The sequence below is a fragment of the Malaya genurostris genome, chromosome 3 (assembly GCF_030247185.1).
Source record: "Malaya genurostris strain Urasoe2022 chromosome 3, Malgen_1.1, whole genome shotgun sequence".
Classification (NCBI taxonomy): domain Eukaryota; kingdom Metazoa; phylum Arthropoda; class Insecta; order Diptera; family Culicidae; genus Malaya; species Malaya genurostris.
Window position 1 is genome coordinate 115,205,663 of NC_080572.1, and position 16,306 is coordinate 115,221,968.

The window sequence follows — 16,306 nt, forward strand, 5'->3', positions numbered from 1 at the left end:
AAACTGGATAGGGTTTCAACAGTAAATTGGTTGTTGATGGATAGAAATCCAAAATTTTTTTGTAACTAGTAAAATTTTGTTGCAACAAACCAGTTCATTTATTTGCACTACACTTTTCACAGTTGGAGTCTTTGTTGAATGGAACATTCCACTTCTGTTTACACACTGCCACTTGTTCAATCTACCAATAACTGAACGATAATAGTCACAATGTTATTTTTGTCTTGAATATCACTTACTTTACTATGAGTCGCCTTTTCAAAATTTATCTCGAGCAAGGATGGGTAGAACTTAATAGTGAATATCTTGCAATTAATCCAACAACATAATTCAATTTCCATACAATCGGTAATATGTTCTGCAATTTATGTTGAAATTTTCAGTAGTATGCAATAATAACAAATAACTCAAAATTATATTTTTCCAAAATGTTTGGTATGAGCACTTCTCGTGCTCAGACAACGGTTTTGAGGATGTGAGAGACAGTAAATTAAATATTCATGAACTTTTTGATACTTTCTTCCATTGAAATTATTGTAATTCGTAGATTGTGTACTTCTGCAGTCGAACAATTTAATATTCTCTTTTGTCTGTTTTGTTGTTAATTGTATGTTAGAACCGTTTCAATGATGAAAGTAAGAAAAATAAAACCTTGCACTATTCACACAATCTATTTACTTATGAGAACAATTTTAAAAATTCAGATGCATGAAAAAACATGTTATTTTTTATCATGTTCACGTCATCCAATTACGTTTCTGACATTAACTTTTTTGTTCAAACAGGTATTTCGGTCATAACATATGATCATCACTTCAATCACTGATAATGGTCATACGTCATGTCCGAAATACATATTATCATTAGCATTAGCATTACACACTTAAATTGTATTGCTGAATCTCGGCAAAAAATGCCAAGATTTGCACAGCCGAATGCTCTGTGATTGTCTCGGCAACATGTATGAATACTGATAATCTCGACACTCCTAAATTTGTTAACATTGAATTATAGTCGAGCTTGTCAGCTGCGATTTTGCGAGAATTAAATCATGAATTGCCGAGCCATCAGTATTTAAACGTAACGGCTAAAGATAATTGTTTCTAATGCTACTCAACGCCTCCACCAGAAAAAAAAGGAAAAATTTATGTATAGTGTATATGAAAACGAGATACTAGTTTTTTTTTCATAAATACGTTTATTTCGTAGGCATAAGTTTTTCTTCGCCGTAGCATCCACAATACATAGTACTTTAAACCTAATACATTTCGAATATCATATTAGTATGTTGGTATTCATTAGTTAATCTGAACACTGTTTTTATCAAGCGAGTTGCTATTATAAATTACATTAAATGAAATACATTTATTTTGTACATGATCTTATAACTATTTCAGGTTTTTTTTATTCGATATTATAATATAATTTTTAGGCACACTGCTTAAGCTCTAAGATGCCAAGAATATTTACTAATCTTAATCAAGGATGGCTTTTATCGTATCAAAGAATGCTCACTCTTCACTCTTCACACGATTGAATCAGTGCCATCAAAGAGAGATTAATATCATCGCAACAACAAACACCCGGCATGGCTCATTTAACATAGAATAGACACCAGTGCGAGAGCGAATTTTTTTCGATGACATTTCTGAGAATCAAAGGTTAGCACGCTGCTGTGGGGATCCTCTCTGAAGCAACAAACGGTCGCTTATTCTCGTTTCGCGATCCGATTCTATACAGGCAGTTGACAATTGCGATAGAATCATTTTACTATTGCCGCTTATTCTAACTATGGACATATAACCTTTGTATAACTTGTGTCTATGAAAATGTATGTGAATGCTCCACACAAGGGTTTTGAAATATTACAACCTAGTATGAGAAACATCAAGTTGAACCATCGATTCGATTTTCTGCGATAATTGTCAACTTGTGATCCTCTCTTGGGAAATTCCACACAGCAACGATCATTATCAGACTGTATTTTTTTTTTCAAGGGCCGTGAAATACTCAGAGTATAAAGTGGAGCGAAGAAATGTAGAAAAATTCTCTCGCGGTTCATGCATTGAATGACTCGAGTTCTTGTAGCATCTCCTAACGGATTGAAAATGTTGTATACAATATAGAGAGCAATATAGCAGTTTCTGTCAAATTTTCGGCAATCACCAACACTGATCTTAATTATGACTAACTTAAAACTAGAATAGTTTCATTATGTAATGTAGTATCGGGGTAGCGGACTCTCGAGTATTCAGCTTTCAGCAGGCGACTATCCATGTTGGCCGCATCCTTCGGTCCGTGTGGGTCCGCGAGAAACACCCCCAGGCGGGTGGCCCGCATGCTGGTTTTTGACTGGAGCGGTCTTCCGTGGACGATGATGGTGATGTTGCGGAAGAGAATGAAAAAAAAAATATTGTGGAAACGGGGTAAAAAGGGGATGTGAGAACAAAATGTCTGAAAACGATAGAGATCTAATTAGTTGCCATCGAGATGGTGAAGAGACAGGGAAGGGGGAACGAAAAAGTTAGTGACAAAAAAAGATCTTGTTAGTTCCAATGAAGATGGTGGACAGGGACGGGGATCGAGAGTATTTCAGGTTTGTTTGTATCAGTTCATCACTATTATAGCTTTATTTTTTTTAAGATAGCTGGCTATTGGTTGAACTCATGGAAAAGAAAACAGTCTAACATAAAATGAAATTTAAATTGGAACTCCAATGGACTTAATGAAATAATAAAGAAGTTTCATGTAAGGAACGTCACGACAAGCTAGAATGTCGCGAACTGGGAGATTGGATAGTCTACCTTGTGTACGCAAGGAATTTATTAGTTGAGATCTGACATCACGATACTCCACGCATGTCTAAACAACATGGTCAGTATCGCGGAAACCTTCGCCACAAGCACAATGATTAGTCTCGGAAAGTCTAATTCGAAGGAGATGTAGTGATTGGACATGAGTCCGGACATTACACGAATGAAATCTCTACTCACATCCAGTCCCCTGAACCATGCCTTTGTCGATATTTTAGGAATAATTGAGTGCATCCACCGACCCAGATCATCTTTATCCCAAGAAGCTTGCCAGCTGGCAAGTGTTCTTTGGCGAGACGCGCTATAGAGTTCGTTGAAAGCAACCGGTCTCTCATAAATTTAACCCTCAATAGCACCACGTTTGGCTAAAATATCGGCTCTTTCTTTGCCTGGAATGGAGCAATGAGCCGGGACCCAAACTATTGTGATTTGATAATTATTATTCAATATGTCTTTCAAGCACTGTTTTATTTTGCTCAAGAAAAACGGTTCATTTTTGCCAGCAGCGTTTGAGCGAATGGCTTCAATTGCACTCAGACTATCTGTGAAGAGAAAAAAGTGGTTTGGAGATAATGTGACGATTACACTCAAACTATAATGAACTGCTGCTAACTCTGCTATATAAACAGATGCAGGTTCTTGAAGTCTAAATGAGACCGAAACATTATTATTGAATATACCAAACCCAGTAGTCTCTTCAATTCGTGATCCGTCCGTATAAAATATTTTCTCAGAGTCGATATGCCTGAACTTACTTGTAAATATTTTTGGGATTTCCAACGATTGTAGGTGTTCCGGGATTCCACGCACTTCGCGCTGCATGGATGTGTCGAAAAATAAAGTTGAGTCAGGGACATTTAGGAGGCTGACACGGATAGGAATATATCTTGAAGGGTTGATTTCCTGTGACATATGGTTAAAATATACTGTCATGGATCCTGTTTGAGATTGAAGCTCAACTAGCCTTTCGAAGTTATCAATAGCCAGGGGATTCAGTACCTCACATCTTATTAGCAGTCGCGATGAAAGCTCCCAAAAACGATCTTTCAATGGAAGAACTTCCGCCAGAACTTCAAGACTCATTGTATGTGTCGAATGCATGCAACCTAAAGCAATTCGCAAACAACGATATTGAATTCGCTCTAATTTGATAATATGAGAGTTTGCAGAGGAACGAAAGCAAACGCATCCATATTCCATCACTGAAAGTATCGTTGTCTGATACCATTTTATTAGATCTTCCGGATGAGCACCCCACCAAGATCCTGTTGTTGTTCGAAGAAAATTTACTCTTTGTGGGCATTTTGTTATCAGAAACCTAATGTGTCCTCCCCACGTGCATTTGGAATCAAACCACACCCCAAGGTTTGAAAGTCAAAACCTGTAGGATCATTCTTCCCATCATATGAAGCTGAAGCTGCGCGGGATCATGCTTTCTTGAAAAGACGACCAGCTTTGTTTTCGCCTCAGAGAATTCGAAACCCTGATGAACAGTCCAAACGAACAAGTTATCTAAGGTATCTTGCAATGGTTTTTGCAGTTCAACAGCTTTGGGTCCAGTAACTGAAACCACGCCATCAATTGTCTTAGTGTACATGGGGTTACTAGACAGCTGTCAATGTCATTCACGTAAAAATTATAAAGCAGCGGACCGAGGCATGAGCCTTGCGGTAGACCCATGTAGCTAATTCTGAATGTAGCCAAATCGCCATGTGAAAAATGCATGCGTTTCTCTGACAAAAGGTTGTGCAAATAATTATTTATAACCGCTGGGAGTCCATGATTGTGGAGCTTGTCTGAAAGAACATCAATGGAAACTGAATCAAATGCTCCTTTAATGTCTAAAAATACAGATGCCATTTGTTGCTTTTGAGCGAAGGCAATTTGGATGTCAGACGAAAGTAATGCAAAGCAATCATTCGTCCCTTTATTTCTACGGAAGCCAAACTGAATATCTGACAACAAACCGTTCGTCTCGACCCAAGTGTCGAGACGTCGTAGAATAATTTTTTTGTTGCAGGACAACATCGCAATGGGTCTATATGAGTTGTGATAGGAAGCTGGTTTCCCCGGCTTTTGAATGGCGATAACTTTCACTTGCCTCCAGTCAGATGGAACAATGTTTTGCTCAAGAAACTTGTTGAACAATTCCAACAAACGTCTTTTTGCGAGGTCGGGCAGATTCTTCACCAAATTGAATTTAATTCTGTCCAACCCAGGAGCGTTATTGTTACAAGACATGAGTGCTATGGGAAATATCATCATTGAAAAGGGGCTATCAATGGAACCATTATTTGGAAAAGATTCCCTAATAATGCTGTAAGAATCTGGACAAACTTTTCTCGCAAAATCAAATATCCATCGGTTCGAGTATTCCTCACTCTCATTTTCTACGTTACGATTCCTCATTCGTCTGGCCGTATTCCAAAGAGTGCTCATTGAGGTTTCTCTCGACAAACCTTCGACAAAATGTCTCCAATAGCTACATTTCTTGGCTCGAAGTATGCTCTTGTACTTGGTTTCTAAAGTCGAGAATTTTTCAAAATTCTGAGGAGTTCCTCCTCCTCGTTTTAAAAACGTCTTGAAAGAATTTTGTTTCGCGTGCTTAGTATCTGAGCACTCTTTGTCTCACCAAGGGTTTGGAGGTCTTCTGTTAGACGATGGACCAAGAAATCGTTTGGTTTGGGCTTGTTCTGCGGCCTCCAGAATCGAACAAACGAGGAAGTCATATTCTTCAAGTGGGGGGAGCTCTTCCATTGAATTTAAGATACTTGACATATTACTTTGGAATTTAATCCAGTCAATATTTTTTGTCAAATCATATGGAATATTAATTGAATTAGCAATGCCTTTGTTACTGCTAATTGAGATGATGATTGGTAAATGATCGCTACCGTGCAAATCAGGAAATATTTTCCAGGTGCAATCTAGTCGAATTGAAGTCGAGCAAAGAGATAAATCTAAAGCACTTGGACGTGCAGGAGGTCTTGGGATCCGTGTCATGCTACCCATATTTAGTACCGTCATGCTAAAATTGTCGCAAATATTATATACGTTATTAGAGATGATCTGCTATCATTGTAAACGGAACCCCACATCATTCCGTGCGAATTGAAATCTCCTAAAATCAAACGTGGAGCAGGAAGGGCTTCGACAATTTCATTGAGCTGTAGTTGTCCAACTTGAGCTCTTGGAGGAATATATAGCGAAGCAATGCAAATGTCCTTTCCTTTATTGTTTACTTGACAAGCAACAACTTCTATACTAGAAGTCGAAAGAATGTTTAATATATAAAAGGAATAACATTTCTTAATTCCTTAAAGCACTCCACCATACGGGGAGTCTCTATCGAGACGTATACAAGGTGAGATGAAAAAACTGCAACCAACTTCAGACTGCTGTCATTTCTAAACCGCTCGTCCCACAGCTGTCAGATTTATTCTAGTGACAGCTCATTATATTATTTACAAGCGCACAAAAGCATTTTGGTGGGAATTTTTCAGAAAAAAAGTTATTTGTGATGGAATTCAAGTGTGATAGTGTGATTGCTTTGCATTTGGCAGGAAAACCACAAGTGGCTATCGTTAGAGCCCTCCAGCATTTAAAAGTGAATAAATCTTTTGTGTCTCGTACCATCGCTCGTTACCGTGATACTGGTAGCGTAGCCCGACGTCAAGGAAGTGGACGAAAAAAAACAGCAACATCGGCAGAAATGGTTCGAAAAGTGAAGAAGCGAATTGAACGAAATCCGCGTCGCAGTGGCCGAAAAATGGCTCGTGAGCTGAACATATCGCAATATGCCATTCGGCAAATATTGAAAAATGAGCTTGGACTAAAGCCATTGAAGTTCCAAAAAGTGCAAGATCTTACTGATGCGCAAAAAAAAGTTAGACTCGAAAAAGCTAAAGAGTTGCTTCGCTTGGCCGAAAGTGGTGAACTGCCGAATTTGGTTTTCTCCGATGAGAAACCATTCGTTATCCAGCAGTTTGTAAACAAACAAAATGATCGTGTTTACTTGCCAGAGAGGTCAGCTGAAAATTTGCAACTTCGGTTGGCCACCAGAACTCAAAAGCCGGCCATGGTGATGGTGTGGGCCGCCATAACAGCCGATGGTCGCTCGCCGCTCGTATTCATCGACCGTGGGGTCAAAATAAATGCGCAAATCTATCGCGAAAATATTTTGGAGGGAGTTCTGAAGCCCTGGGCACGCAAACATTTCGGCCGCAGACCTTGGACATTCCAACAGGACTCAGCACCATCGCACTCAGCACGCGCCACCCAAGAATGGTTAAGAAATGAGGTTCCTCGCTTCATTTCCACCGCACAATGGCCACCAAAATCTCCGGATGCCAATCCGTTGGACTATTGTGCCTGGGGTATTTTGGAAAGCAAGGTTGGCACTAAAAAATACCAAAGTGTCGATCATCTCAAGCAAGCGCTTCGCCGAGAATGGGACAAAATACCGCAGAGCCACTTTCGGGCAGCGTGTGATGGTTTCATTGGCCGTTTGAAGGCCATAGTTCGTGCCAAAGGTGGCCAATTCGAACAAATCTAAACCGATTCTCAAATTTGATGTTATTTCCGACATTTTTTGCTTTCATTCAATAAAATTTAAAAAAAAAATGAAAAAATTATGGCGTTTTACTTTGTTGCAGTTTTTTCATCTCACCTTGTAATGATGAAGTCATTAAAATTTAAGACTATATTTAATGTAAGCCATGTTTCGCACAAAGCAAATACATCATATTTTTGACTATGCAACAAAACTTTAAATGAATCAAATTTTGGCATGATGCTTCAACAATTCAACTACAGGACAGTGATTGAATCATTTGCGGCGGATGACAAATTATCCATCAAATGATACAAAACCTGAGAGAGCTGGCTATTGGAAGGAATGCCGTTATGATGGTCTTTAAAGGTTCAGAAATATTGAATGCTGCGAAAATCCATTGTACAATTTCCGAAAACTTCAGTAATCCTGACGGTGGCTGTGAAACGGAGACCACTGGATTATTGTCTTTTCTTGTGCTGGTTCCGGGATTGGTTTGTGAATTTGACAAACCAGGAGGCACAGTTTTTGGTTTTAAATTTGGCTTTTTAGATTTAACAGGGGGATCTTTTTTTGAAAGAGTAGTTTTAGGTGTCTTTTTTGATATTTTGTGGTTTGGTTATCTCCTCTTAACAGACCCTTGAGGAGTGACAAACGAGGTATCTTCACTATTTCCGTCAGAGTCAGATTACTCTTGCTCCGCAAGATTTGAAAAACCGTTTTCGGTTTCCAAAGGGGAGACATGTATGACCGTTTTAAGCATTTCTGCGTATGTGCTTAGACCGTGCTTTTAAAGAAAGCGTAATTTTGTCTTTACGCAACTTAAATGCAGCGCATACTGAATGATCATCATGAGGACTCTCCCCACAATAAATACATTTTTCAACATTTTTATCGCAAAGATTATCCTTATGAGGCCCTTGACATTTGATATATTTGGACTTATTACTACAGTAAGTAGCTGTATGCCCGAATTTTTTACAGTTCGTGCAATTCATAACATGCGGTACGAAAAACCGAACAGGAAGACGAATTTTATCGATATAGACATGGCTAGGCAACGCAAATCCGACAAATGTTACTCGAAACGAATCTGAGGGCCGATAAGACTTAATTCCATCAACAACAGATGCTGAATACAATTGCTTGCACTCGAGTATCCTAACTCCCTCAAGCATGGAGTTTTTAAAACGACCAACTCCATTTTTAAGTGAATCATCGGCTGTCAGACTTGCTTCAGTCACAACACCGTCAATTTCCACCTCCTTCGATGGAATGTAAACTCGATATTCAATAGCAAATAATTTACAGATTACAATATCGTTTGCCTGTTTCAAATCGTTGACAACAACTCGAATTTTATCTCTATTAACTCTACATATTTCTTTAACTTCAGAGAAATGTGATGTCAAATCCTTTGTAATTTGCATCAAATTTAAAATCTTTTCTTTTTTCGAAGATAGACTATCCATGGCCCAGTGGTACTCTGTGGATAATGTTTAGCCCTCGGAGTATTTAAGCTCTTACTAGTATCCGGAATCGGACTCGGATGATCTTCCATGATATCATCCATTACATTAGCTGTTTTTTTTTTGTAAATTAATAATACCAAAATGAAAACTTATGTTTAGTAAAATTTCAGATATAAGAGATATAAAAAATAAATTAAATTGAATCTACCTTGTAGCTGATGTCTCTGTTCCTTTATCGTAAAGAACGACGTGAAGCTCATCCAACGATTTCCAATTGGCAGTCTTCTGCTGTTTCCAATTGGCAGTCTTCTGTCGTTTTCTGCTATCTCAGTTGCTCTGCCGTCGTTGTAAACACCACTGAACTTGGTGTGCTGCCTGTACCTGACCCCAGGTACAGTGCTTCGGCTCTTGGTGGCGATCAAATGTGATGCTTGCAGTGTACCACCTCGCGATATATGTCGTCAGCACTGGGTTGCTTTAGCACTCCTGTGCCTTTGCACCCCTTCGTCTTCGCACCTTTATGCGATGGCACCTCTGTGACTTGTCACTTCTTTGTTTTTGATTTCATTTGTCACGAAATATAAAAATCCTTTTCCTTCATCCAATTTATATGTTTTCCAGCTTCACAAGCAATAGCGACGACAAGAGACATTACATGCCAAGCGTATCACCGAGTTTCAGTAAAAGCTAAAAGCTTTATTTGTTGTTTACTGACAAGTTCGACATAATATTGCTCCAAACTTCGGCAAAAATGCGTGTCAATAAGTACAGGTGCTGTTAGAAATAATAGCAGCGTCCATGTCAGTCGGTGTTGAGCAGTCATTCGCACCGCACGCGTATAGCTCTTGGCTCCTGGAAATTTTTTCTGGCTACCAGAGTTTCATTGATTCAAGGCTTCAGTCTTTTTCAAGGCTACCTGAATCACTAACAGTCTTTTTAAAGACTAACAATTAGTCAGCTTTTCTCAAGGTTATACAAAGAGTGATATTCTAATATAATCAGTCTTTTTCAGAATAAGAAATTAATCAGCCTTCTTTAAGGCTAGCTATTCAAAGTACTATTCTCGAACTAATCAGTCTTTATTAAGACTACAACAAAATCAGTCTTTATCAAGACTTTTTCTAACTAGGAGTCTAATCGAAGACTAATTTAGGCTAGTTAATTTAATTTCAAATTTCATTCACTTCAAAAATGCCTGCGTCCAACCGGAAAGGCAACAAGCCTAAGACTAAAAATATTTCAATACGTAATAAATCACAATCCGTTATGTCACATTTTTCTAATAACATTCACGATCTCATAGAATCTGAATGTAAAAATAAAGAACAACGGATGGATTTCCCTTCCGTTGATTCTATGCCGTCTAACAATATTTACGAGATTCTTTCTGAATCCGATTGTAGCGACATAGAAGAAAATTCTTCAAAAATTCCCAAAATGGACGCTTGTCGTTCTGGAAAGAAACAACAATCTAAGCCACCAGTGACGGTGATGATTTCCGACTTCAAAGCATTCCATACTGAGATTTCTACTTTTCTCCCGTAAGTAAAAGTCTCATTTCAAATCGGACGAAGAGGAGAATGTGGATTGGAAGATTACGAACGTCTTATTCGATATTTGTCCAAGAAACTTCAAAAATTTTATTCATATGATATAAAATCAGACAGACCCTTCAAGGCTGTCTTGAAGGGTTATCAAATAATCAAATCAATGAAATTAAAAATGAACTAAAAGAATTGCTTGGTTTTGCCCCTTCCCAAGTGATACGTATAAAAAAAAGGGCGAATGGTACATCTAAACCACGCTCTGGAATTTCCCATGAACTTTACCTAATACACTTCAATCGAAGTGACGTAAACAATTTCAAAACTTTAGAAAAAGTACGTTTCATTTCCCACATTAAAATTCATTGAGAACATTATAAACGGCATAATCGTATTGCAAACTTAACGTAATGTCGTCGTGGCCAAGGCTTCGGCCTTGGAACCAAAAATTGTCACATGGATATACGGTGCTTGAATTGTGGTAAATCGCATTCGAAAGACGTTTATCCAATGAATGAAACCACTGATAAATTTTCATGTTCAAATTGCGATGGAAATCATAAATCCAATTATTTGAAATGTTCTGTCAGGGAAAAAAATTAACCGCCGTTCGCTTAGAGTCAAAGTCAAATCAACGACCTTGAATTTACCAAACATACCTGAAAATCAACAAACCGTTACAAATTCAACGCCTAATTCTTCTAAGGCACCTATTTCTTCGAATTTAGAACAAAAAACAGGTACGCCTTCCAATTCGTCTTCTAACGAAAACAATTTATTGACAGGTAGATCGACCTCGTCATCATCTTCTTCTAATGTCAGTTACGCTAGTGTAACAGGTAGAAATCTACCACTTCATTCTTCTAATGTAAATAATCAAAACACAGGAACGCCTTGCAGTTCATCTTCTAACGAAAACAATTTATTAATAGGTAGATCGGCCAAATCATCCTCTTCTAATGGCAGTTCTAATGGCAGTCTGCCTACCAATATTCGTTCAATGCCATTCGCTTCGTTAAATAAAGTCGATTTAGGCGATATAACTGAAAATAAAATGATCTACCTACAAGATCAACTTTTTCAAATGATCATTCGAATGAATTCGACTTCATCACGTTTCGAAGCATTTCAAATTGGATGGCAATTTGCAAATAATATTATAATGAATTTAGAATTTAACAGTGATGTTAAATAATTATTTGAATATCTTAAATTGGAATGCTCGTTCTTCAAAATCGAGTGAAGATGAATTTTATAATTTTCTCAAAGTTCACAAAATTCATATTGCCATTGTGAGAGAAACTTTTTTTAAACCAAATGTCAAATTGAAAAGTAATCCATATTATGTGGTTCATCGATTTGACAGGTTTACTGGAATGGGTGGTGGAGTTGCCATTTTTGTCCAACCGCAAATTAAACATCGAATTTTACCTTCTTTCAATACTAAAGTTATTGAAAGCTTGGGAATCGAAGTTGAAACCATTCATGGAATTTATTTCATCGCTGGAGCATGTTTGCCATTCCAATGCACCGACGAACAATTAAATTTCTTTAAAGGCGATTTGCAAAAACTCACAAGATATCGACCGAAATTTTTCGTAATAGGGGACTTAAATGCTAAGCATGTCCAGTGGAATTGTATGCAAAATAACAGTAATGGTAAAATACTGCATAATCATCTCTCAGCTGGTTACTTCATAGTTCTTCATCCCAGTAATCCGACTTGTTTCTCTTCCGTGAAAAACCCGTCTACAATTGATCTGGTTCTAACGGATCAAAGTCAAATTTGTAGTGAACCGATTACACATGCTGACTTTGACTAAGATCATCTTCCTGTAACATTCAGACTTTCCAACGAAGCTTTAATTAATCCAATTAGTTATATATTTAACTATCATAGAGCTAATTAATTGAATTACAGATCTCACATTAAAAATCATGTGAATCATGAAACTATTTAAGAAAATTCTGCGGACATCGACACAGCAATTCAAATGAATCATTACATTATCGAAGCTTGAAATATTTCAGTTCCCAAAGCTCAAACTAAATTAAATTCTCTTATCATCGATGACAATCTTCAACTGCTCATTCGGTTGAAAAATGTTCGTCGACGACAATATCAACGTTCTCGTGATCCTACTATGAAAAACAAAGTTAAGGATTTACAAAACGAAATTAACCATAGATTTACTCTTTTGCGAAATGAAAATTTCGCTAAAGAAGTTGAACAAATTAAACCATATTCTAAACCTTTCTGGAAACTTTCTAAGGTTCTTAAGAAACCTCAGAAACCGATACCTGCTCTTAAGGAAGAAAATCAAATGCTTCTTACAGATGGCGAAAAAGCTCAAAAACTTGCTCGGCAGTTCGAGAGTGTCCACAATTTTAATTTGAACGTTGTGAGTCCTATTGAAAATGAAATCTCACTGAAATATGATCATATTTCAACTCAAGTGTTATTACAAGATGGCATTATTGAGACGAATTTTGATGAAATTAAGTCAATTATTAGGAAACTTAAAAACATGAAGGCTCCTGGTAATGATGGAATTTTTAATATTCTTATTAAAAATCTTCCCGATGTTGCCTTGAGACTCCTGGTTAAAATTTTCAACAAGTGTTTTTCATTAGATTACTTCCCAAAAAGATGGAAAAACGCTAAAGTAATTCCTATCCTCAAACCTGATAAAAACCCAGCAGAAACATCAAGTTATCGACCAATTAGCTTACTTTCTTCTATCAGTAAACTTTTTGGAAGAATTATCTTGTTGAGAATGATGTCTCATATAAATAAGAATTCAATTTTTTTACCAGAGCATTCATAAATCAAACAGTCTCTTAGTTAAACTGTAAAAAAGAAATTTAATCAAAAATTATTAGCTAGAAAATTACGGTAAATTAAAGATGAAAAGTAACATTACTACATCACTTGACATGTAACATCATATAGAAATGTAACCAAAGAGAAACAATAAATATTTAATGTACTAAATAAATAAATAGTACAACTATTATTTAATGTAAAAAAAATAAAAAAATTTACCAGAGCAGTTTGGATTTCGTCATGAACATTCAACTACTCATCAACTTGTCAGAATAACGAACATGATAAAAGCAAATAAATCTTCTGGGTTATCCACTGGAGTTGCTTTTCTAGACATAGAAATAGCATTCGACAGTGTTTGGCACAAAGGTTCAATAGCAAAAATGTCTGATTTCCAGTTTCCAATTTATTTGATCAAAATGATTCAAAATTATTTAATTGATCGTACTCTTCAGGTTAGCTATCAGAATTGTAAATCTGAATTGCTACCCGTACGAGCAGGTGTTCCGCAGGGTTCAAGCGTAGCTCCAACCTTGTATAATATTTTCACTTCTGATCTTCCAAATCTACCTGTTGGTTTTCAGAAATCGCTATTATGTGACGATACAAGTCTGTTAGCCACAGGTAGAAATCTAAGAGTGATCTGCAGTCGCCTACAAAGAAGTTTAAATATTTTCAGTGATTATCTGTCAAAACGGAAAATTAAACCACATGCAGCAAAAACGCAATTAATTATCTTTCCTCTTAAGCCAAGAGCTTCTTTTCTTAAACCAAACAATAATCACATTCTCAAATTGAATGGCTTAGAATTGACATAGTCTGATCAAGCTAAATACTTAGGTTTAACGTATGACAAAAAACTCACTTTCAAGGATCACATTGAAGGAATCCAGGCAAAGAGTTTCGTTCGAGACGTCAGTTTAGATGTTACACTTCTTGTGTAATAAAAAAGTGTCTTGCAAATAGCATTAACTTTACGTCTGCTCAGCGGATTATGTTGATCCGGGGGTTTGCGTCAGCAGTTCAACATAATCTGCTGACGCACTGATGAGTCGAAGACGAAACGTAAACTTAAGTAAAGTGAAATAAATATATTAAATGTTTATATCCTCTAATAAACAGAAATTCTAAGCTCTGTCTAAAAAAAGGCGGGTGAGTTATGTCAGAGACATAACTGGATGTCGTGAATACGAAAAAACTGACACGCTCCCATCACTTTTCCGAATATCAGTTAGTTGATTGATTGTATGAATTGTGCAAGCTTTCCTCTTTTTCACTAATAGAATTTGAAGCGATACACCTACATTAAAGTACAGATTAGTTACATTAAACAGCTACTATTCTACAACTATATGTTCCAAACTTGAAACAATTCCTTTTTAATTTGCTAATATAGGAAGCTAGGTACGACAAATTTGTAGTTTATTTTTATTGAAGCTATGAAGTTCGAAGATATTTGATTCTTCTCGAAATTTCAGTACGAGACAATTGCAATGGCCTGGTCTGAAATGTATCGACGATCTTCGGTATGCAAGAGTGATTCTAATAATAATAATGATAGTAATAATAATAATACAGATTAACCTGTATATATGGCAACCCTGTTTCGCATGGCATATTTTCACACGACCCCATACTAGTATAAAGATGTGTTCAACATCATCACATTCGCTTTCGCATTGCCGTTCGTAATTGAATGTGTTAGGGACGGTACAAATTTGCTTTTCTATCTGTTTTCGGAGCCATCGTTCTGACGGTGTCTCGTACGTACAGAGTAGCTGCTTTAACTTAAATGACGCTATTTCTCACATCACATCTCCTTTTATACGTGCTAGTGGTAGCACGGTAGGACGTCCCCTTTGTTAGAATTCCTTTCCTATACGCAGAACGGGAAACAGTGAAACGATATAAAAGAGAGAGTTAGCAGAGCGGCAGCCAGTAATTCTGAATGGGTCGTCGAGCTGTTAACAGCATATTGTGGAGGAACAATTAAGGGCAAGGTAAAGTCCCGCTCAAACCGTGCTGGTCTGAAGTGCCCAGTTGGCGGCAGAATCCATCGTTTGCCTCGGAAGGGGAACTACGCCGAGCGTGTCAGTGCTGGTGCATCGGTCTATCTGGCGGCAGTGATGGAGTACTTGGTTGCCGAAGTGTTGGAGTTGACCGGTAACGCTGCCCATGACAACGAAAACGAAAATCATCCCTCGCCATCTGCAGCTGGCCATCCGTTGAAAACCCCGTCCTTTTCAGGATGACCACATCACTGTGATAAAGAAATATTTAGAATTGCTTTAAGTTTAGCCAGTTCTGATACGCCTGGAAAGTAGAATGCGCAAATCAAGTGGAAACATTTGTTCTAACAATTTTTGTTTTCGGCCGCATACTAAAGTACTCGCGACAAAAATACATATTGATCTGTGGCAACTCTGTTTCGCACGGCATATTTGTAAACTAGTATAAAGATGTGTTCAAAATCATCACTTTCGCTTTCGCATTGCCGTTCGTAATTGAATGTGTTAGTGACGGTGCAAATTATTTTAACTCCCATCTTGATGAATCTTTTGGTAGGAAATATTGAGATCTGAGATGGTTCTCGTGTGTGTCTTGTTTCGGCAATGGGCCTTGCAGGACTTTTTGGCTGCCTTTTTCGGTGTCATTGTGCTGACGGTGTCTCGTGCATTCATATCGGGAAACAATGAGACGACAGGTCCTCGATGTTGCTGTCGTGTGTCTTGTTTCGGGAAGAGTTGCTCAGCAAATGGAAGGAAAAGTGAACCATTCAACTTTTATATGGATGCTCTTGTATAGATGCAGACATCTCGCGTTCTGATTGGCTGGTGCTGTCATGGGTTAAATCAAACAGGTTTTTCAATAGTGTACTATTGAAAAACTTCAATATTGTTGTAATACACGTTTAAGTTGAAGATTTTCGATTCTATTGGTAGTTAGATTATATAAATCCTTCTACAGATCACTGAGCTATGAGCTTTCAAAATACGAGAAAGGCGAACGCGCCATATGAATTTATCCTCTTTGATACTCGTTTATACCAAACATTTCAGAAAAGTTTAATTGTGAACTATTTAAGAATATGTCACACA